Here is a 23,708-nt window from a genome sequence, read left to right as displayed (position 1 = left end):
AAAAATGGTGCTATTGCCAATGTTACTCGTTAGTTTAATTATGCATCGTTTGGTGTAAGCGTAAGATATCTATACTGCAATTGAGGTTATGCTTCATTATTTTTTGTCTTGTAATTATAATTTGTCTTGCGTCGGCACGAATCTGGTGAACTGTAAGTTTTTTGGCAAAACAGTCATTCGTTTCGCGAATCATAATATAATGTTCAATTTTTTTTTAAATTTAACACTACACTAGCTGATGTTTTGAAAAAAAACTTCAGTAATTGCACATATTACTTTCCAAAACAAAAAATTATAACAGAACTCTCTTTTCCGTTCGACTGAATATTTGAGCCAAGAAATTCAGTTGTTTTCTTTATACATGTTATTAGCACAGGAAAACTCAACATTCCTTTGTAGCCAATTCAGGATTAATCATTTAGTTTGTTACAACCAAGCTGAACATGTTGTGGTTTATGGGAGTTTGTGTGTTTCGAATGACTTGATCAAAATATTAAAATAAGTTGAATAAGTTAAACAAATAGGACAAATGATTGCAGATTTTGTCTTTTTGATATTTTGTATTGATAAGTAAGCTTTCTTATGGTTAAAAAATACTAAAGTTTTAAGTTTTAAAAATGATTTCAAGCTCATGTGATATGTCTGGAGGATTTAGGATTAATGATAATTAAACTCATCATTGATACCAGGACTAGAAAAGCCTTAGTATTTCAAAAATTCTAAATTTTGTAAACAATTAATTTATAAATATAACCATATCAATGATAATTCATGTCAGCACAAAAGTGCTGACTACTGGGCTGGTGATACCCTCGGGAAAATAAATCTCCACCAGCAGTGTCATCGACCGAGTGGTTGTAGATAAACTCATCATAGATACCAGGACTAAATTTTGTATATACGCCAGACGTGCTTTTCGTCTACAAAAGACTCATCAGTGACGCTCGAATCCAAAAAAAGTTAAAAAGGCCAAATAAAGTACGCAGTTGAAGAGCATTGAGGACCAAAATTCCTAAAAGTTTTGCCCAATACAGCTAAGGTAATCTATGCCTGAGGTAGAAAAGCCTTAGTATTTCAAAAATTTAAAATTTTGTAAACAAAAGTGCTGACTACTGGGCTGGTGATACCCTCGGGGAAATAAATCTCCACCGGTTTTATTGGAAGACAGTTTGATTGTGTCAAAAAAAGAAGAAAATACCAAGGTATATATTGGATAAAGGTTATATGTCAACTACGTACACAACAAAGGAAGCCCGATATATGATCATTCTATGCAAAACGTTATCGTTTGTTTACACCTAGGTCTTTTCAGTGTATTGTGGTGCATACATGTTGCTTGCATTTCGAACCATAGATGTTGTCTAATTATAAAGATAACCTTTTTTTATTTACACATAGGTAACTGTACGAGTTCAACCCTTTCGGAAAGTTTTTCATCCAAAATTGCTGCTGTCGGCGTAGAGTAATAGTTTGCACTCGGATTGAATTCGATAGAAATATCGTAAACATAATTTTAAGATAAATCTTTAAATGCTTGTGGTAGTCACACTGCAAGTTAAATTTGAACTGCAATGCTCAAAAAAAGTTCTGTTACATAATTTCATCAAACAGAGCTTTTTCTGCAAAAATGGGAAATGTGGATTCACATTTCAAGTGTTATGTCATGAAAAGTCTTACTTTGTAAAGAATCACACTGATTCACCGAATATGGGAAGCAGGGTTCATACAGAACCTTGAAGACAAACCAAAACATATTGAGATATTATATATTGTTGACATTCTATCACTTAATAAACAATATTTAAGGGGTGCTACTTTCGTATACACTGCTACAACAAAAATAGTTAAATCTGAAACACTTTATCTGCTATCTGCCTTACACGGCCATAAGCCTGGTATCTGCAATAGGTGTTTACGGTCACTCACGAATTGGTCAACCGATACGAAACCTCAGTGTCTCATCTCACTAATAACATGCTTTCATGGTCATAGATTTTAAGATACCAGGGTATTCGTCTGACCTGAAATTTATTGTTTTTGTCCTATTCCCGTATGTGACAATTTGTCTGAGTATGAATTCGCATGTTGAGTGACATATTTGAAACGAAACGTTCACCAGCAGCGTCATTGACTCAATTGTTGTGAAACTTCTCAACAATACTTTAATAAATAAGACGCGCGAAACGTCTGCATAAAACCAAACAATCGACCAAACAATATGAAGACCTAATCCAACGTAAACTGAAGAGCTCTGAAATTCCAAAACAAGTTATTCATGACCATATATGCCTGGGGTATATGACACAAGTGTTTGAAATAATAAGAGTGTTCAGAAGCATTTTTAACATTAATGCTAACTTATATTCTGGTCATATAATCGAAGACTTAATGTCCACCAGCTTCCATTTAAATTGTATTTTATGTTTATATGTCTAATTAAATTCATTAACTTTAACGGGGCCAATGAATAGTTTCAAGGGAATGTCTTCTATTGTTTATTAGATTCCGTTTAGTCAGGAATACACACGAAACGTGCTTAATATCGATTCCACGCATGTTTTGTTTTCGATGAAACTTTTATAGTTTTGAATAACATTTGATATAAACTAAATGAAATTATTGAATGAGTTAGAATAAGTTCAAATTGCATGAATTTGGCAGCTAATGCATCTTTACAATATTTATCCACAATTTATCTTCTATTTTTAAAGAAAGTTCAAAAAGTCATCCGGAATGAACATTCCTGTAATAATCCGTAAATACTATATTAAAGTCCCAAAGTCTTTTTCTCCATATCGTAAAAGTACATCCATTTTTCAAAAAAGGATCAAAAGATTTTGTCACGATGATAACAACAAAATTACCTTGTTGTAACATTTCTTTCATTTAATAATAATTACATTAGATGTATGTTTCATTATAATACTGTATTCTGATTGGCTAACTGCACATTACGTGTTATTCCTTAAGCAGTTGCATTGCTCAATACAACTTTTCATTCATGATAACACGTGGTCCAACAATAAAGTGCACAGGTGAATTAATAAAAAAATATATAAAATTCGTGTTTTCTTGATCATAGCTAAAAAATGTAATTATAAGTATTGAATGCTTCTTTTTGTAACTTTATAAGGTTGTAAAAGCGTTGACCGTACGCACATTTTTAGAATGAAGCGCTTCTGCGCTTCATACAACATGTACTTTGGTCAACGCTTTTACACCCCAATAAATTTACAAAAAGAAGCATTCAATTCTTAAAATGTTGCATTATGTGCATTTTGGATCTGTTTTTTTTTTATAATGTTATCATAAATATAATAATAATGCGTTATAGCTATTCGCACTATTTTACAATCCATTTAGGATAAGATGTTGTAAATTGGAAATCGGAATAAAAATAAGTTTGATGGACGATATTAGATTTAGTAGTAACGTATTGGTCGCTCTTATGGATTTCTAGTCTTTTCAATTTCCAGATTTTAGTGTTAAACTCGTTTTTGTGATTTGTAATTTAATATAATATCTATAATAAAACTTACATTTCTAAGAACTTTATTTTATTTACATGTTCTATGTTTTCTTACAGGGTGTTAATATCCCATTCGGAAGTATAAATCGGGGAAATATTATTATTTAAAACAAGTGGTAAACGATTTGCTTTTAAAAGGTAAAAGGTTAAACATGATCTGACATACGTTGGCCCAATTATTTTTTATCGTTTATGAATGAAGGTTTCTTACATGAACATTCAATGGTTAATTAACTTCCTTGATCATCTCCGTTATATACAAATGTGTGACAAATGTATTCATATACAAGGTAATCTTAAAATTTAATGAAAAAAGAAAAGCAATAAGAGTTTCAAGTTTAGACCAAATGAGGCTTGGATACACATTTTATGGAATTTTTCTTTTCGAAATCTTAAAAAACAATAAATTCCGAAAGTCTTCTTCTTTATGTCCGTCTTTCATATTTGACAGCAACAGCAAGGCAATACTTTGTTGTATATTCTATATTATGAAAACGTTTTCGATAGATAACTTTCATTTATAATGAATATATATTCCAAGGTAAAATCACATGGTGTTTGTCCTGAATTTTCATGCATTAAAATGCAATATGTTCGCACAAAATTCCTTCAATGATGAACGGATTCAATGTGAGTGGCGGTGTTATATGCAGTACTCGTACTTCTACTCCTATCCTGCACAAACATTTGACGATTAAATATCAGGAATACCAATGGGTTCATTATACTGTTTACCGGAGCTAGCACATGTAAAAAGATGAAGATTTCGTTTGGCGGAATGAATTCAAATGCGCTCAGTACTTGTGCCACATTAATAGGAGTCCAACTAACAATGTACACTGAAATAAAGTAGAAAATTATAGCAATTTATTTTTTCATTCCGTCGTTTTAAATGCTCTTTTCTTTGAAATTATTGAAGTATAAAAATGGATTGGCCTAATTACAAATTTCATTCGAACATGTATTAACTATATACATTGTAGACTTTCGGTCGAACATGTATTAACTATATAAATGGTAGACTGTAATATGCAATGATCTTTGAATTTTAGTGTATTTCCTAATCTTAGTTTTGCAATAAATGTATTCACTTTCAAACCGTGATTCAAATAAACATATTTTTCTTCTCGGACGTCAATCATAGTTTTTTAACTTCATTAACTGGGAAAATGAGACTTTCGTTTCTTTTTTTTTTAACAATATTGTTTTTACATCACATTAAAATTGATATGATTGAGGACACTAATTGAACAATAAATAAAATAGGGGATGCTTATTATAATGTATCTAGAATAAGACCAAATATAAACGAATGTGAGCAATTGTTCTCTTGTTTCCTATAATAATAATACATACCGATTACTACTACCAACAAAATCTTTATAGTTTTCTTCTTAGCCTTTGTTATCACGGAAGATGAACTAGATTCTGGTTTCTTGAAATTACCAATCAAAGTTGTTGACCCTTGAAAATGTTAAATGAATTCAAATTTTTCTCATTTTCATGTAAGCGTATATCTAAATATCTCTGCGATGGTTAAGTATAATTATGACCTGCTTTGCGTGTAATTGGAAGTAAACATGTGCATACATTTGCAGCTGCTAATAACTAACAACAAAAACCAAGTACTAGGAGCTTCATATATTCGAACATTCTACAAGATCAAGATCAGCAATTTTATCGGATTTATTCCAGAATTTCGTTCAAGAGTTTAGCGTATGCATACACATTATTAGGATAAGAACTATAAAACTATAGATATTAAGTCGAAAATCAAAATAGTTTATTGGGTAGGTCTCTCATTGTATAGATGATTTCTTAAAAGCCACTGTAGTCTTCACTCGAGAAAACTTTACAAATGCATTTAATGTAAAATGAATGTACCGTTCTAAAATATCAAAAACGGGTTAGGACAAAGTCCTCTACCATTTATGCTATGTAATTTGAAAAAAAAGAATGGCAGTAGTATTGATTATAAAACAAAAGCGCTTTACATTTTTATCTTGTACAAATTGTTCAAAGTAATCAATTTGTATTTAACGAACAGATTTGTTTGTTTGTAACGTCTATGTAACTGATTCTATTCCCTATTAACCAATAAACGCGTGACATATAAACATACCATCTGAGAATCTGACCTTCTGTGGTGCATTGAATCCTGCCTTTTCCCGTCTCTTGATGACATATACGATCCATGAGTAACAGAATGATATGATAATTACAGGAATTACAACATTGATAAAAACTTCAGCAACAACTACTGCCTGTAAAATACAAGTACGGTATTGTAAAAAAATAAGCGATCTCTTTTATTGTAGTAAGCAGAAAGTACTCTTTTGGTTGTACCCTTGAACTTATTTTGTGCTTGTACCGATTACTAATTTGATCATGTGTCAATCAATGTTGTTTGTCTTTGTTTATATTTATTTATTTTTGGAGGAGGAGTTGAATATTGGTTTTAGTACGGAGTATTGTACTGTGTGGTTTTTGTGTCGATTCTTGTACCCCTTGTAGGTAGGATATAATTTACGATTGAAATGTATCGTTCAAATCAAGCCACGGTATGAATAAGTCGTACTGTACTTAGGGGTTAGTGTTCAATGATACTTTGTCTCCCTAACTGTGGATCTAACCCTATTTTATTCAATGGCTTTGGTCGACACACTTGGTCAGATTGTATTTATCTTATTTAAGCGAGAAAACGTGTTAACATTATAAGATATCAATATTTAACATAGATATATAAAATGCTGACATTAGTCATGTGTTCTAATTTCTTACGAAACTTTTGACCAGATATAGTCAATATACTTTCTTTCATATTTTTCCAAATATCTTAGTGCGAGTCAATAGGGCCCTTGATATGTTTTGTATATAACAAGCACACAATAAATAAACTTTTATTACCTGGACGCATTAAAACTAGTATTTTATCGACAAAATTTGGTCATACGCTTACTGACATATTCATGACAAGCGATAATTGTGGCTTTAGAATCTTACTTAATTGGTCGCTGAAACTAAACACATTCCTCGTCTACTTTTTTTTATAAACATGTATGTATAAGGTAGAATAAAAAAAATGAACATCAAAAACGTTCATGTTCATACGTACCTTTGTATTATCGAAATCGTGACCACATATATTTATACCCTGAACCGTGCACGAAAAGTACGCATGAGCAGCATAGGGTATGCCTATTATGATAGCTAGGAACCATGCACAAGATACTAGTCCATAACGATATTTCTTTCCTGTCATTGAAGCTGATATTGGTCTAATTATTACAAATAATCTGTCGATCGTGAGGACAACAATTAGAAATGTCGATGCAAATATTGTTATATTAGCACAAAATCCATAAAAAAACAAACAGAAATGTTTTTCCCAGCTGTTTAGAAACCTTGAGAATATAGTGTCTGGTAAAACATATAGCACTCCAACTGATAAATCTGCAAAAGAAAAAAAAATATACAAAATACGAAAAGGTTTAGAAACCTAACAAATATGAAAAAAAAATTCATGAATTATGCATATATAAGTAAAACATTTTATTTACGTGCTATATTTGTTTAAACAGTAGTAGTAAACACTCGGAGAGTAAACCTTGTTAAGCTAATAATCATAGACACTGAAGCAACCGATTGATGGTATATTTGTGTAACGCAATGATAGCTATGAGTGATCTTTTTAATATAAACCAGTTGCTCATTATATTTTGTTACCTTGAAAAAATAAATGCATTTGAAATAACTAAATAACTATTTAATTAGTTATCAAAGTTGCCAGGCTTATTATTTGATATGCCAGGCGCGTGTTTCGTCTACATAAGACTCATTAGTGACGCTTAGATCAGAATAGTTAAAAAGCCAAACAAGTATAAAGTTGAGGAGCATTAAGGACCCAAAATTCTTAAAAGTCGTGCAAAATCCTTAGTATTTCGAATAGTTTTCACCTTTGCAAACAGTTAATTAATAAAAAAAAAAAATGACCATATAGTTGATATTCATGTCAACACCGAAGTGTTGACTACTAAAGTCCTCTGTTTCTCACTATTTATTTCACAAAATAATCAAATATTATTTAACAATATCAAAACGGGACAGTTACTCCTATAAGGAATCGACTGACAGTTTAGTCATTTTATTTACTTTTTTGAAGCGAGGCATAGGGTTCCTGCAGTTCTTTGTCGAAGCGTCTATATTCAGGTGTGGTTTAATAAAATATTTTGAATGGAACTAGGGGATATGTTAAAGAGCCAACAACCCAACCAAAGAGCAGCCAACAGCCTAAGACCACAAATGGGTCTTCAACGTAGCGAGTAAATCATGCAGCCGGAGGTGGTCCTCAGCTGGCCCCTAAAAAAATTGTATACTAGTTCAGTGAAAATGGACGTCACACTTAACTCCAAAACATAAAAATGAACTAACATACAAGACTAAAAAACCAGAGGCTCCTGAATTGGGACAGGCGCAAAAATGCGGCAAGGTTAAATATGTTTTGTGAGATCTCAACCCTACCCATAACCTCTAGCCAATGTAGAATAAAAAAAAAACTACACATAGCAATACGCACAGTAAAACTCAGTTTAAAAGACGTCTGAGTCCGATGTCAGAAAAGGTAACAAAAGAAACTAAGCAAAATGACAATGATACATACATGAACAAAGGACTACTGACATGCAATCCGGTTTTAGAATAATTGTGTTTCTCTCCGATGCAAATACCATATGAGTGAAACAATATTAATACCAAAATATGCAATCTTTAATAACAGTATCGTATCTATATCATTTCCGAATAAGTCTGTTTAAAGGTTTGGTTAGCTTTTGAGGTGAATACAGACATTTTTGTGCTTTGTAAAGAATATTACCATAATATATTGGATGTGAAATACCTGAACGTATAAGATGTCTGCATGTGGATTTATATTTACGAATACTGTCCGTGTACTGATTATAAAATTAAGTAGTCTAAAATTTCTTTTTGAATTGAAGATTATGTATGACCAAAAGGTCATATCTTGAGTATTTATTTTTACTTTTTTTCATGATATATCCACTTCATTCATTTTTAAGATGATAAGTATTTCATACAGTCAAATGTTATAGTTTTTTTTTAGTGACTTTGTCAAACCTTAGTAGAATTATAGGTCAGTACAAAACATTTTTTTTCGGCAAAAAGATTAAATCCAGAGAAAATTAACGTTTTTGTTTTCATTTTTCCATTTTTTTACTGATAAAAAGACTTATTGTTTTACAGTCAATATGTTCATACAGTTAGATATCAACCACAAGAGAATTTCAGGGTAAGATCTATTCATATGTTGTTAAAATAGACATCATATGACTGATTGTCTCTTTGATTCCTGTAGGACCACGTAGTTTTGAGCTGGATATTTTAAGTAAACGGCCAATATACCATGAAGGAAGAAAAACTTACCCAAATTGACGGAAATAGGTTTGATTAAGTGGGCTACAAAGTGGGTTGTATGTTTTGCTGCTTCAAAAATAGATAAGATAGTGTTTTGGTGTGAAAATCAAATACTTCTAAAGCAAAAATAATAGAAAACTTATTTTGTGAGTATCACGTTTTGTGAACTAGTTACAAATATACTGAATAATTTAGATCTTAGATGAGGAGAGGCGGGAATCTTATTATTTTTATACTATATATATATGTCGTTACTAACATTTTGATACATCGATACTGCTATTTTCTACAGATTATTCTCATATTAATGTGTGTGTCCCAAGCAGAAACAAGAAAAGGTGTCATTAAGTCTGCTGTCTTTCTGTTATGCTAATCGATAAGAGATTGGCGTTGATTGTAAGAATGATATAAATTCCGATTTCGTTAAGATGTACGTTTAAGACATTTTTTCGTAAAACCGGAAGTGACATTTCAATGTTTACATTTCTCAGCTTCAAGTTTGCATTTCTCTGTTTCAAACTACATTTTTTCACTTACAATTAATTTTTTTCGTTTTTCAACTTATTTTTGTTTCTCGCATTCAACTTGATATTTCTATTAAACTTCTACTTAATATTTTTCAGGTCAAGTTTAGCAATTTCAAGTTGACATTTTCAACAAACAACTTGACGTGTTTTTGTTTACTTCAAGCTCAAGATGAGTCAGTTCTTTATTGAAATATCTCGTCCCAAGCATTTATGACTCCAAACGTGAGCATATTTTTCCAAGTGCAAAAATGCAAAATTTGACATTTGAACTGCGAAATGACAGGTTAGAACTGATATATGTCAAGTTGGACTTGAGAAACGTGTGTGAAAGGGGAAATTTAGCTGCAGAATATCACTACTCAGTCTTTTGTAAAATTGTATCAATCTAAAATGTGTACTTCATTGCGACGTATATGCGTATTCTTTCCGTGATAATTTTGTGCTTTTGGTTTGTTGAAATTGTCTTAACGTTGACTACGTAAAATTCCATTAGTTATGCTTCCCAAAAAAGTAAGTAATATCATATCATATGGTATATAAACACCATTTTTCGTTTTTATAATCATATTTTGTTTAGTAACGCTAATTGTAATTGTGTTATATACTAAGTTTGTAACTCCCCAATTGAGATCGGAAATATACTTCCAGTATTATATGTGCACACTCTTTAAATTTGCACTTGTTTTGGCTTTCTAACTATTTTTATCTGAGTGTCACTGATGAGTCTTATGTAGACGAAAGGCGCATTTGACGTATTAAATTATAAGGCTGGTACCTTATGTAACTAATAAAAATTAGTTTTCCAAACGTTTTATCTGTTCACGATGAAACTATTTCAAAACACAAGTTTTGACTAGGAAACTTTATCATTTGTTTGCCTAAGATCATATAAAAAAAGTACCAAAACCTTTACCAGCTATTGCTAAGTGTTGAACAAAGAAGGCCATTCTGCTCGGTTTCTTTCGTCTGGCTAACAACAGTATAAGAAGGGTATTAAGTACAATTATTCCTACTGCCTCTGTGAGTGCAATCCATTTTATTATACCTCCAAATGGCTGAAATATACAATGATTTGAAGTCAGCATTTTCCATTGGTATCCAGTGTATTTAACTGTAACCTAATTATATATATGTTTGTGGGACAACTGGACTTATGGGGTTTTAAGATCTGAAACTCTCTGACATTGAAAACATGTTTAGTTTACTAACAGAAGAGGGTCAGCATTTAGAAATCTGGGTTTATTTTATATTGTTTTGTATATTTGTTCTCCTTATATATATGGATAATACGTTTTATTCCGTCTTAGTTCTGATTTTTCTAAGAAAAAAAGGTTAATATCATTACCACAAAACTGCGTGTGCTTTATTTTTGTATAAGTCTGATATTACTATGGATAAGAAAGGCACTATAAAGATTTTCTGGATTATTACATTAGTTACTCACCTCTTTTTTAATTGGTCCTAAATCAATACACTGACTGTCATTTGTAAGATTGCCGGTTACATTTGTTGCCATGGTATTTCAATATCTACAAAGAGAAAAATAGTATACATGTAGTACATGAGCATGTGTATATTTTCCAGGAATGTTAATTCTCAAAGAAAAGTTTAATCAAAATGAAATATCATAGAGAGTTAAGACTCATTTTTTAAAAAGTTTTCTTTCAAAGTGAAACAACAAAAAGGGACAACTAGCCTACTGATTTAAAATATCAACAAAAATGTAAAACGTGTTTGGCTAATAGAAATAAATGCCAACCACCAGACGGGGATTTCGGTTTAACATGTGTGAAAAATGATATCACCTTCCTTTCAACCTCACCAGGAACAATGATGAGGTTAAAAGTTCAATGATAGAACATGCAGAAAAATTTGGAAGGTCTAATTTCACTGAAGAGAAAAACAGTATGGTATTTTGAATTACCAGTATTGATCACCGGTATTCTATTGTTTTTTAGTTCACCTGTTCACTTCTCCTCTGAAACAACTGGGCCAAATTTAACCAAACTTGGTCACAATCATCATTGGGGTATCTAGTTTAAAAAATGTGTTCGGTTACCCGGCCAACCAAACAAGATGGCCGCTATGGCTAAAAATAAAACATGGGGTAAAATGCAGTTTTTTGGCCTATAACTCAAAAACCAAAGCATTTAGAGTAAATCTGACGTGGGTAAAATTGTTTATCAGGTCAAGATCTATCTGCCCTGACATTTTCAGATGAATCGGACAACCCGTTGTTGGGCTGCTGCCCCTGAATTGGCAATTTTAAGGAAATTTTGCTGTTTTTGGTTATTATCTTGAATATTATTATAGATAGAGATAAACTGTAAACAGCAATAATGTTCAACAAAGTAAGATTTACAAATAAGTCAACATGACCAAAATGGTCAGTTGACCCCTTTAGGAGTTATTGCCCTTTATAGTCAATTTTCAACCATTTTTCGTAAATCTTAGTAATCTTTTACAAAAATCTTCTCCTCTAAAACAACTTTACAAAATTAATCCAAACTTGGCCACAATCATCTTTGGGGTATCTAGTTTAAAAAATATGTCCGGTGACCCAGCCATCAAATCAAGATGGCCGCCACGTCTAAAAATAGAACATAGGGGTAAAATGCAGTTTTTGGCTTATAACTCAAAAACCAAAGTATTTAGAGCAAATCTGACATTGGTAAAATTGTTAATCAGGTGAAGATTTATCTGCCCTAAAATTTTCAGTTGAATCGACAACCTGTTGTTGGGTTGCTGCCCCTGAATTGGTAATTTTAAGAAAATTTTGCTGTTTTTGGTTATCATCTTGAATATTATTATAGATAGAGATAAAGTGTAAACAGCAATAATGTTCAGCAAAGTAAGATTTACAAATAAGTCAACATGACCGAAATGGTCAATTGACCCCCTAAGAAGTTATTGTTCTTTATAGTCAATTTTTAACAATTTTCATAAAATTTGTAAATTTACTACTGGGCCAAGTTCATTATAGATAGAGATAATTGTAAGCAGCAAGAATGTTTAGTTAAGTAAGATGTACAAACACATCACCATCACCAAAACACAATTTTGTCATGAATCCATCTGCTTCCTTTGTTTAATATTCACATAGACCAAGGTGAGCGACACAGGCTCTTTAGAGCCTCTAGTTTTTTTTTAAATATTTTTCAATGTATAATCTATAATGCATTATGTATTTGTTCGAAATATATATATTTTCTATTTGTGACAATGTATTAATGTAATATTATATTTTTTTTCAGAAAAAAAAGAATTTGTATTGTATCGATCATGTTCGATATGCACGAATTTTAAATTTCAGATTTGATTTATATATGAAATATCAATAATCTATATTGCTTCAATTTGAACAGATTTTCCTAACTAGAACATTCACAATAGCACAACAACACAAATACGATATGTTTAAGTATAAATTTGTATATGTATGATAAATGTTTCCAAGGGGCAGAAACTCTTTAAAACTAATAATACATCGGCACTGATATTCTATTAAGAAATTTACATGTGAGAGAGCTTATAAGACCGGACAGACGCACGCTCTTTCTATGCCCCCCTCCCCCACCCTTTCTCAGCGTCTCAACGTGTTGCGCGGGGTAAACATGTAAACATTCATTATCAAAATTGGGTGGATTAAAAGATATATATTATATATGTGTGTGGGGATTTAGCCAATATGGAAAGAAATTTCTTATACTTCATATGAACGTAAATGATATAAACTCAACTTCAGATTGAAATAAGCTTCCATAATTTTATTTGAATATAAAAAAAGTATGCGTTAAAAAGCACAAAGGAAAATAAGGTAGCCAAAAAACTCAAATCTATTCTTCGTCAACAAGTTGAAAATGATAACATATTCGGGAAACATATTTTAGAAAAGCTCAAAATGCAATATAAATGGATGTCAGAATTTTCCCATTTAAAGTAAGCTTTTCTAAAAGAATGGCTAGATACATGTACATTGCAACAAGTAAATTAAAAAAAAAACTAAAAAAAAAAACAAGTTATGATATATACATTAATTAGAATGGTTATCTTGAAGAAAATTTTAAAAATGTGGACACTAATTAGAAATGAAGAATATCAAACATTAATTCACTAAAATTGAGATTAAAATAGGTTTTAACCATTCAGAAAAAAAAGGATTAAACATTGAGTATTTAAAGTGTTCGACATGGTATATATCGAAATCTGTTCATCGTGTTTTTGTAAGAAAAAAATATAGAGTGTTTCGTTTCAAATTATTACACTATATTCTACCTTAGAAAACTTTAGTAACAGTGTTAAATTCGATTTATTCAAATACTGCAATACTTAAAAAATTGTTTCTATGTGATTTCTGCTTGTAAAACTGAATTTTGATATTGATATACTGACATTGAAGAACTGAATATTGGGTCATAAAATAAATGATGAACACTATAATGAAATTAGTTATTATTACAAAAATGATGAATGTATATACAAAGCTAATCACATTTATGAACAGAAAACGGAATCTACAAATATATATATGATGTATTTAAAGCCGAATTCATGTAAATAAACTCATAATAGATACCAGGATGTAAGAAAAGGAATAATAGTTGTATGCCGGATAAAACTGACAATTTGTTTCATTAATTTCTTTGTGTGAAAAGTATATGATTTAACAAACAAAAAATGAATGAATAGATTAATAATAATTATGTATATAAAATTACACATCTGGAACAGATTAAGTGGTATAATGTTTACCTTACACCTCTACATGTAATAACTGATAACGCGCGACTTTTTATCGTTAAAAATTAAAAGATTATCAAAACGAAGTATTTATAGAATCTTTATCTATTTAGACTTAAAGTAATTTGTTATTCAGAGATACCTGTGAATAGGCTATAGCACATGCAAAAAGTTATAGTTGGTGTTAAATTTCTCTTTCAAAATCAAGGTGATATGTGATACTCTAAAAAAAAACTTAAACACGTTCACGGAAGAAATATATAAAAAAAATCCGGAAATTATACACAAAAATAATTGCCAAATGATAAACCTTACATCAAGTAAATTAAGTCTAATTGATATTTATTGGTTTATTTCATTGCTGATAATTTTATAAAATAGCTGTAATTAAAACTGATGCTAGTTTAAAATAAAGATTGTTGTACCGCTGGAAGGATTGACCAGTGAAGAACATTGTTGACAGCAATAATGCAATTTGTTTCTGCCGTTTTTTCTACCTAGTTTTAAGCATTTGTCCGCACGCACACTTTTGCGTTGGACTTGTTAGCACTCTCAGATGTACAATTCGTGCCAGAATTTCATAAAACTTACACTAAATGTTCCTATCAGCAATATCTCGGACCCGTTTTAAAATAGTGGACAATCGATTATTTTTAAAAGAGTTATTCCCCTAAAAAATATTAATTTTATAGAAAATGGCATCGTTAGCGCTATCACGGATACAATTCTTGCCCGACTTCTTGCCCGATAAAACTTACTATATATCAACAATGTCTCAGACATGTTAAAAGCCAGTGCTGATCAGTTATTTTAAAAAGAGCTGTGTGACCCTTGGAAATATTAATTATAGTGAAAAATATATTGTTTTTGTCCTAAAGTCTTCATTTCTCTAATAATTATACTTGTTAAAACTTGACGGGAATAGATAAAGTATATACACTGGAACTCTGTTCTTTTGTTATTATTCATTTGCCCTTTATATTATTTTCAATTCTTTATGTTTCATCACCCGATTATTCTATATATTTTGTTTTCCGGATTTTTTTCAGTTTCTTCCACCAAAATTTAAATGTTATCATCATTCTTTATACTTAAAAGCCAACCGAGATCGTTATTGATTGCGATCAATTATCTTGAAACAATCAGAAACCTTCTAATTCAACAGTGCACTTTAATGAAAAGAGAATCATGCATGATTAAACCAAAGGCTTAGTGTTCTCGGTTCATATAGTTAACCATTACGAACAGACTTTAGACATATATACACAACTAATTACGTTTGCAATCTATTTGAAAAATGGATGAAAATGCTATTTTTCAAACAGTCACATAGATTATCAAGATTTTCACTCAAAGTCTATAATGGAAACATAGACTTACGTTGATAGCGGAATTAGCAAAAAGCATCACACAGTTTGTTGCCATTCTCAATAGATACACAAAGTTTTGCTGTCTTTGTTTTAACGTTAGCTCTTTTGTATTACTGTGTGTAGGTCTTACAGTGTTGTGTAATGCATTAGCGATTTTTGTCTATGCTTCACGAGGTCAATAACTCATTACACTTAACTAGCTTGATTCTTCCAAAGGGAAAGTATACCATGTGAAAAAATCCTGTCACATAATTATTTGGCACCAATAATAAAGGAAAAGGAAAGATTGTTCCCTTTATGTATAATGGTTGCCAAAAACGTTACAGTGAACTAATTGCTATATTTTCTCTCAATATAGCGCATATATCGACGACTGTTCGAACAACTGTGAATTGTTTTACAACAACGGCAAACATAATGAATAAAGGTTAAAGGATGTGTAAATGTCAATACAGTCATTTGAAAGATAAAGCAATGAAGATGAAATAATGACTTTGCACTGCGTGATTCTAATTAGTAAAGTCGCTAGTGTGACAGAATATCGTTTCGTTCATCAAAGGATAACATGGCAGTGTTTACTATATAAAATTACAAAAAAATCTCAATTTTTATTTCTTGGAGGAACAGAACTACACAACTACATAGAATATATATGTATTGGATATACAAATCTCTCTTTATAAGAGTCTTTGTTGTATACTCAATATTTAACTTCATTTTAATGCAACATTGCGATATCAATTTATTAAGTACCTTTATGTATAATATATACTAGTTTTTTGTGTAACGATATTTGCTGCATCTCATTATATCATTGGTATGATTGCCAATGAAACAAATGTCAAATAGGGACCAAATAATGTACATTTTAGATTTATAGGGAACCATACGACTTTAAACAAAATCAAAATACATACCAAAGAGGAAGCATACATGGTCCCATCCGACAAAATATCAAGTAATTCGAACAAAAACGTCAATGTAGAGAGATCCGCTGTTCTGGGATCCATTTATCATGCTTTTTTAGATTTATCTACTTTAAATTAAATTCAACATAAAGTCTGTGACAAGAAGTATTTTAAAAGTAACTACGAAAATTACTGAATTTAACAAATTATTGACATAACTTCGTAGAAGTGACAGCTAATTTACGTTTTTTCCGAACGTATTTACATTTCCTGAAGCGGTATCTTGACAATATAATACTTTGAAATGTGATGTGATTGCCAATGAGATCTCCATTCAACGAAGACTGCATGAAAAAGTTATAAACATCTATAGGTCATCGTTCGGCCAGAGCTAACATCATCCCACTATAGAAAGTTCGCTTTCACAAGCCCTGGGATAACGAATGTGAAGAAACTATGTAATAAAAAAACTTAACTGCTTGATTGAAGACGATAACACGTGCACTTAGTGAATAACAACAATGGCAGATGATAACCAATAGTCAAAACCACTGGACAGCCTAATGGATTCAAACAGCTTATGAAGAGTGTGGTGTGTTTCATTAGTTTGTGAGTGTTCAACAGTCCATCAAGGACAGTTCGGTTGAAAATTCAAAAATATATTGATCTTATCTTCCATTGCAATATCAAAAAAATTATTTCAAATCTGGTAGTTTCCTTTTTTCCTTCATTTTAAAATTCAAAGTCATTCTTGACTTATCATCAACAAAAGGTAATGGTCATCTATACAAACTTGACCGTTGGTTTTCCCGTTTGAATGGTTTTACATGACTAATTTTTGAGGCCCTTTATAGCTTGCTGCTCGGTGTGAGCCAAGACTCCGTGTTGAAGGCCGTACCCTGACCTATAATGATTAACTTTTATGAATTGTCATTCGGATGGATAGTTGTCTCATTGGCACTCATACAACGTCTTCCTATATCTATTAAAATATTTGATACTAAAGGCTCTTCAATTTCGTACAGAAAATTGGATTTTTTTAATCTGTAGACGAACCGCGCGTCTAGCGTACAAAATCTTCTCAGATCAAATCAGCATTTAGCGTTGTAATAAGCGGTACACGTTTATATCTATTGGTACTCCTTTGTTGAAGGGACGAAGTTCGAGAATAGATAATAATTTATAATTTTTTATTATTCTTTTGATGATAGCGATTGATGTGTCTATTTTTATGGACTTCCCCTTATTGAAATTGGCCGTTTCAGAATCTAAAGGACTATGGGAATTTGATTGTTCGTACCCCAAAATGAAAATAACGTCACGTCATTGGTTGAATTTCATTTTTTTGGACGTTTTTAACCAATCACGACACTTTGGTGTAGACTTTTGAAAATATTACCCAGAATGCATTAGATTCTGAAACGGCGAATTGCCTCACATAGATGTTTGATATTTTTGTGATACTGTTACTGGCGGAAATTTCAATTTCTTGGAATATGGACTATTTTAAACACTACAGCAGAAATCGTCGATTAAAACGGCGATACTGCATACATATAGATTTACACATATCAAATTTCTACAAGAAAATAATGAATATATCAAACGAATGATTTCAAAATTGTTTAACATTTTTAACCATTAAACTGATAGTAAATAAACTGTAAGAGAAGTCATACAAAGCTGACTAGGTTAATGTGTGTCAGAATTAGTTATGTAGTCTTATACAATATGTTTGATGACTTTTATCTCAAATAAAAGATTTGCATTAAGGTATAAAATTGAGAATGGAAATGGGGAATGTGTCAAAGAGACAACAACCCGACCAAATAAAAAAAACAACAGCAGAGGGTCACCAACAGGTCTTCAATGTAGCGAGAAATTCCCGCACCCGGAGGCGTCCTTCAGCTGGCCCCTAAACAAATATATACTAGTCCAGTGATAATGAACGCCATACTAATTTCCAAATTGTACACAAGAAACTAAAATTAAAATAATACAAGACTAACAAAGGCCAGAAGCTCCTGACTTGGGACAGGCGCAAAAATGCGGCGGGGTTAAACATGTTTGTGAGATTTCAACCCTCCCCCTATACTTATTTAACAACTAGAACAGCAAAAAACCTGTACTTTTTATGACATATAGCAATGCCAATTGCAATCTACAGACTTTTATTTAACTGACATTTATTGTCTGCCTGTCACTGTATTAACATTATAATGATGTGCTTCATTAGCGTTCTAATTCACGTTTGTCACTTAAGTAAAGTTACTATCTTCATCTGTCAATTATACAATTATTTATTTGCTACTTTTTATCTATGAATACATAAATTGCTTCCTAAGATGTTACAAATTAATCAGTTCTTTTGACACACAATAAATACAACAGCCATTATCAGAGAATCTAAATTTTTATGAAAAATAAAGAAAGAAAAATGATTGATGTTCAAATGCTTTAAATCCAAATGAATTAGCGTAAAAGTGAAGCATAGATGAATTGTGTAATTCATCATATATTCAGTTACTTGATGTCTCGCTTGATGTCCATCATTTTTATAGAATATGACGGCTCGTTTACATTCGTTCCAGTATTTGGCACCATGTGAAGGGGTTGTATGACGGTATTCTGGATTAAGTGATTAATTGATTGCTATTATATGAATGACAGACTGATTATTAATTAATTACATGATGTCATTTTTTGTAAATGTCAAGTATCTGAAATGGTTATATATTTAGTAATAATTTGGTGCCCTTCGGCTGTTATCTACTCTATGGACGGGTTGTTGTCTCTTTGACACATTCTTCATTTCAATTTTCAATTTTAAATAGCAACTGACAAAGTAGACGTTTACATCTTTTTTGAATCTACATTACCCTGACTTGATACATGTATGCATATAAGAATTAGTACAACTATAACTAATTTCAGGACTGTTAAATTTATATTAACCTTGACCCTATTAGTTATACTTTATTAATTCTTACTAATAGAATAGAACATTAGACTTCTTTTGTAATTGCATTATTTTAGAATAGTATCTTTTTTTATACTGTTTAAAGTATATCAGTATGTAGCTTTTAGACAAATCGATATGATGCTGATATGTACATGGAAAATAGCAAATTCTACTCAGTCTAAACATAGAATAACCAGTACATAACTGACTGCAAGCGCTTTGTTTAAAATCATAATACTGAATTTAACGCAGTAGAGAAATTCTACAAAACATAAATTTATAATTGTCTAGCTCAATCTTTTAAAACTACAAAATGAGATTTTCAGAACAAATTTAATTTTTTAAAGGTTGAAATAGTTTAAAAGGATTTCTAAAGTGAGACCTCCTCGTTGGTTTTTATGTATCTGTGATTAACGATTGGTTGTCTATTTAGAATCGTTTTTGTTAGAAATACGATACCTAAATGATAGCGATCACACTGATGATAACAGATGCACATGATTTGAAAATGTCCATTTTTTTTGTTTGTTTGTTTTTTGTGAGATTTTATCATATAATTTAATTAATTTTAATAGGATTTTTCTAATTATTTACTTAATATCAATTTATTGGTTATGTTGGTTTATTTATTATTCCTTGTCAATAATATATTTACATTAAATTCATTGTTTATAGTGTTCCGTGAAATTTATTCAAATAATATACAATGAAATTTATGGGGATCAATTACCAGGAGGTTTGCAGTGGAATAATTAAATATATTTTTGAATAACAGGTCTCCATCATAAATTTCTGATATTTTCGAAACTTGGGATCGATATCACATAGACACTCGACAATTGTTATGCATACATAACCATTGAGAACGCTGAACAATCTATTATATACTTAATCACTCATAACAATTTCGTTAGAAAACAAACACAATTTTTCTTTATATAAATACAATTTTAATCCTGGTACCTATAAAAAGTTAATTTATACACTCTGGCTTTCCTAACTGTTAACATCAAACATTTTTTTAAAGGGAATAAGACAGAAATAATCTTTTCGCCGATTGAACACATTATAACATGTTTGAGAATTGCGTTAGGATGTCCAATAAACATCTGTTTTACTTATTTTACTAAGATTGTGAATCTAGCATACAAACTGAATGTATAATTGGTAATGCTTATAATCATGTCCCAACTGAGATGACAGTTTTGTTTTGTAACCCGAATTTGTTATACGCTTAATAGATTTATGATTAGAATAGCGGTATACTACTGTTGCCTTAAATTATATGTATTTTTATTCATGTTCTATGAGAAATTACAATGTACAGTCAGAATTTTTATCCTTTATTTTTAATTTTATCTTTTTCCCTTAAAGGATATTCAATGCGAAAAGAGCAAATTCGAAAATGGATTTTTTTATTGAAGAAAAGAAAATCTGAACTTTTTCGACATTTTTGCAAAATTCAAAAACATGCCGGGGGTTAATTTGATTACACTGTCTTTTATTGAAATATGTTATTTAAGGACCCCTGACGCGACCGCTGCTACAATATCGCAATTATAATCTATGACATAGCTCTGACGTACCAGAAAAATAATTTGTAATTCAATTTTCAAGACAGTTTTCGTACTACACAATCATGATAAAATGTCTATACAGTAATTCATAGAATATCTCTAAAAACCTAAAAGGTATGACCGAATAGAAATTGTTAATCAATGATGCCTGTGAACATTCCGGGATATCAAGTATTGAATACAGTGTCAATATTTGTTGCTGCGCCCTGATAAGACTTATTTCCAAATTACTGGTATAATAGTATAAAATTTATTCACTTGTGGTCTTCATTTTCCTTTAATATCTCATTATTTTACAGTATAAAAATGTAGTATGGCTTCAACTTTCATTAAATATTTTGCTTTCAATGTAATTAAGACAAGCGTGTCATGCCAATTCAAATAAGACACCACCAATAAAATAACAGAACTCACAGTTACTGGAACTGCAATAGTAAATAGTTATCAAAGATATCACATTATTAAAAACATTTGTCTTCTATAATCAATGTATCCCCTTTCCCCTTTTCAAATTGCCCTCAAAGAATTCGTACCATAAATGAGAGATTGGTTGGAAAATACAGTAAGACATTTCTTCGTTTGTTTCCTTTCAAAAATATAAGGAAAACACATTTTTGAAAAGATACTGATAAGATATTTAGGAATAAGATAATATTACACTTGTATGAAAGCACAAATGTTATTGCACATATGATGATATTTTATTTTCTATAATTCTGACACCTTTAAGCAATCAGTGATCAGTTATGACTAAAAGCAATATTCAATTTGAGCAAATAAAAAAGATAAATACAAAATTGCACTTATTCAAACAAATCACTTACCTTTCTAAGCAATTTAAGATCGTATTCCTTTACCGCAACTGTTCATAACATGAAATATATTGAAATAATTGTTGAAATCTCAATGGGGCTAATTTGTTTATCTTGATCACATAAAACAACTTAAACGTCCGTATCGGAATGATTGCAAAGACGGAGTAAAGTTTTGAAAGGTCAGTCAAATACTTAACATGGAATTCTCACCATTACGAGATGTTTTAAAGTTATACAGAGAATAAATTATCGTCCCTCATTTCCAGAATCAGTCGTCCCTCATTTCCAGAATCAGCTTACTCGACACGAAGAAATACAAATCATAAAATACGTAAAAGACACCAACAAAAGTAGTTTTTCTTTAACCTTAATCACCTCGTAAAGTTATTTCTGTTTTAATTTGATGTCGTTATAAATATTTGCAGTGTAGCTATTGCTTTTAGAAAAATATTTTAAAGGTTCACACCGGAAATATTTTGTCACAAACTGAAGAACAAGCAATGAGTCTTCGTATATTACAATCCAAGTCTTTTAAATCACCAATTTCTGACAGGACATGGAATCTTCACTTAAGGTAGACTGTTTATTGTTCATATGTTATCTGATATCGTCAATTGAAAGTCACTTTAACTAGATGTTCTCAACTTTTGTCCATGTGGAGTAAAAATAACACCGTGTTACAAAGATAAATTATTTTAACCTGATCATCTAGTAGACAATTAATGCAAAATTAAAGATAACGCCTCGATGTTAACACTGTGTGCAACCTACAACTATATACTGCCATAAAAATCACTGAAGATTATCGATGAGAGCTTTCCATCGCATTAAAATTGTCAATCAACCAACCACACGATGATTTAGTTATCTAGAGTGCTGTCTCGTGAGAGGATTGAACTTACTATTTGTAGTCATGTTTCGTCGCTTAAGCACTTTAATAATTGCTGTAAATATGGACAAAATGGTGCTCCAAAATTACATCACAAAAATCATTTATTTTATGATATTTATAATTGCGTAATTATATTTTCTGAATCTTTAGTCATCATATAAACTGAAATAAGAAATTTGCTTTTCAACGCAATACTTGTTATCATTACTCGCAAAACAACTAAATCACTGATTAAAGCATGCAATTTTAACCTACAAAAGTAGTAGTGACAATTTTCATATAAATAGCATGTATAAATATGCATATACACTTTCCACTTTGTTTGCCTTAAAGCTTTCGAATTCAAATATCATCTTTACCGCAAGTAAGGTACATCTAGGGGGGGGAGGTTTAATTAAAATTCACAGAATTTTGGAATTATTTGTCAAAATGTGGTTTATATCATGCTTTGTTCAAAGTATAATAAAAAATTTGCGAAAAAAGATCACGCTCTCATAACATTACATAAGAAATGAAAAAATGGAAGCACGCGACTTGTTATCTTTGTGCATAATAAAATTCACAACACATTTTTCAATGTAAACTAACTACTTTTTCTGTGTTATCTTCCCTTTTATCTGAGTTATCTCCCCTTATTTGGCAAAAATAAAAAAATAAAAGGTGAATATAACCAAGAAATGTGTTTTGTTTTTGTAAAATACAGCCGTAAGTATGATAAAACACATAACATCTAATATTGTCATGAGAAGTCTTACACATGCATGACAAAAATTTCTCATTTCGTTAAAAATAATGACCCATGGTTATCTTGTTTTTTTTCAAAATCCAAGATGGAGAAAGACATCCCAGCCACCTTACTTATTTAGAAGTATCATTGTTTGACTTGATTATTAAGAGACCCGGAGACTATTGGTTACCGAGCTTGTAAAAGATACTGATTCAGCTATAGAACTAT

General features: G+C 30.9%; 1 long non-coding RNA gene across 2 annotated transcripts; it reads right to left on the bottom strand.

The window, feature by feature from the left end:
- Positions 1–2,835: 2,835 nt before the first annotated feature.
- Positions 2,836–22,119, bottom strand: LOC143058585 (uncharacterized). Of its 2 annotated transcripts, none has more exons than XR_012973136.1 (7): positions 21,871–22,119; positions 10,934–11,018; positions 10,403–10,544; positions 6,645–6,982; positions 5,652–5,793; positions 4,886–4,993; positions 2,836–4,368 (listed from the first exon to the last, which is right to left on the bottom strand). It is a non-coding gene; the product is annotated as an uncharacterized LOC143058585 (long non-coding RNA). The 2 variants fall into 2 exon arrangements; XR_012973135.1 differs by lacking the exon at positions 21,871–22,119 and adding an exon at positions 14,372–14,464.
- Between the last annotated feature and the right edge of the window lie 1,589 nt (positions 22,120–23,708).

The sequence above is a fragment of the Mytilus galloprovincialis genome, chromosome 14 (genome assembly GCF_965363235.1).
Source record: "Mytilus galloprovincialis chromosome 14, xbMytGall1.hap1.1, whole genome shotgun sequence".
Taxonomy (NCBI): Eukaryota; Metazoa; Mollusca; class Bivalvia; order Mytilida; family Mytilidae; genus Mytilus; species Mytilus galloprovincialis.
This window is presented reverse-complemented; position numbering and strand designations above follow the sequence as displayed.